The sequence below is a fragment of the Lactuca sativa genome, chromosome 9 (assembly GCF_002870075.4).
Source record: "Lactuca sativa cultivar Salinas chromosome 9, Lsat_Salinas_v11, whole genome shotgun sequence".
NCBI lineage: Eukaryota > Viridiplantae > Streptophyta > Magnoliopsida > Asterales > Asteraceae > Lactuca > Lactuca sativa.
In genome coordinates, this window is record NC_056631.2 from 15468147 (window position 1) to 15470387 (window position 2241).

The following is a 2241-nucleotide window of genomic DNA, read 5'->3' on the forward strand; positions in this document are numbered from 1 at the left end:
TAGAGCCACAACCAAAAAAGGAACATGCAAGAAAGCCTAAACTAAGAGTTCTTAGGCTATCCTACATGTCTACATATATCCCCTAGGGCATTCCACTAGATGGTTACCATCTTACTGGGACTCTAACCAATACAACACTACCCTTATATCCTAACATACAAGGATATGCAATGAAATACATAGTATAATGAGGAAACTCATCTGAATCGAAGACCCAAGAAACACATCAACACGCTCACTCCCTACATTGATTGCTCCCCCGAACAGACTAACACCAAACTACGGTAGAACCTTAATCAATAACCCAATTCCTTTAAGTTTGACCTAAACTCAAACTGGTCAAGAAGTCAATGGCCAGCAGTCAACGGTCAACAAGTTAACGACTCCCCACGATGTGGCAAGCTTTTGGTCATGTCATGGCCAAATAAAGACAAAATAGTCGATCATCCGAGTTCTCTCACGATGTGGCAAGCCCTTGGCCAGGTCGTGAGATCTGGAAGAATGCCAACTTTTCCATTAAGTTCTTAATCCTTTCAAATCAAAGCACCAAAACATCAAATCTACTCTTTCTCACTGACTTAATGGATAAAGTTTCCAACTTTATCCATTAGACCTCCATATCAAGGCTTGATTTAAATCCTAAGTCCATTAAGTCCTTAATGAGGCTAAAACTTGAGTGTGAACACAAGATACACCAAGCATGATCCTTTTTCTTATTCTGTAGAAGCCTAATGTCCTAGAAAAAATATCACAAGCTCTAGAGTTCTTCAAACTCCAAGAGCATCCAAGCAAGGGACCAAAATCTTACAAAAAGGACTCAAACTTGCACCAAGAAGAACATAGGTCAAGATGAGAGATTTATACCTCTAATTACTCAGAAATATGGAGTAGATGGTGGATCCAAACTAGTTCCTTACTCCTTTGCACCAAGATTATCTCCTTATTTCTTCAAGTTCCACCAAGGACTAAGAACTAAGCTTCAAACCAAAGGGACAAACTCTCAAAGCTTCAGGGAGGCTAGGGTTTCGTTTGGAAGGGATGTAGGCTGAAGAGGATGCCCTAAACCTTGAGTTTATGGGCTTAAATATGGAGGAAACCCTAAAAGATCATGGGCTTGGGCTGCAGCTGGGGTCATGTCGTGACCTTCCATTCGTCATGTCATGACAATTAGTCGGATACGTGATCATCCCATTAGCATGTCACGTCATGATGCTCCATTCTTCACGTCATGACATAAAGTTCTTTTTCCCAAAAACCTTACCTTTGATCCTCCTTAACCCTCAACCGACCTGTTATGGAAAAGGGGTGTTACACATGAACTAGAAGACAACAATCGGGTGAATCGAGGCTTTAATCTCCAGAATGAGAATGGGTAGAATGGGATTAGGAATGCTTTCGATGAGTGAGAAGGCCGCCAAAATAGACAAAAATCTAGCTTCCAATGAGTTACTGGACTCGAACAAGGGTCTTCCTTATTTATATGGAAGCTTAAAAACTCAATTTAGGGTTAAAAATGTATTGGGTGTCATAAAATGGTTCCTAACACGACCTTGTGTTTTATCCTTCTCTCTGATGTCCTGGAAAAATACATTGTAACACGGAAAAAAATGTCGGCTGTTCCAACGGGCATTGCAAAACACCCCTTAAGACATTGGGGTCAAATGCTTATTTACATCAAAAGCCCGTTGTAACTCCAAATGCATGTAAAACGCAGTCCATCCCGGACAAGTGTCCCAAAATTCCCCTAGAATGCTATTCTAAACTGCAACCTACCAATTTCCTTCTCCTCATTTGTTGACTTTGACATGGGTTTTTGACTAACTTTGACTTGGGAGTCGTAAGATGACATTAACATGCACCATAGGATGTTCGACTACAATTCAACAATTGTTTCTTTGTTTAATACAATCTTCAACTCTTTATTCGGTTTTCCATTTCCTTCACAATTGTTCAACAATCTATCAAAGTGGTCATTTTCAAACAAACATATATTAATTTAGACCATATTAAACGTTTTACTTTCATCCAAAATATGTGTCCAAAGGTATATGGAGGTCTATTTTTCCTTCCCTCATGATTTAGTTTCCTGAGTTTGACTTGGGTTTTGTAAATATATTTTTAGTGTTATATGGAGGTCTCTTTTACTTACCTATTCTCCATAAATTTCCTAGTGTATCATTATGACTTGGATTTTGTGGGGTTTGGCATGTGTAAATGTTTAGTGCTTTTTTCAATATTTAT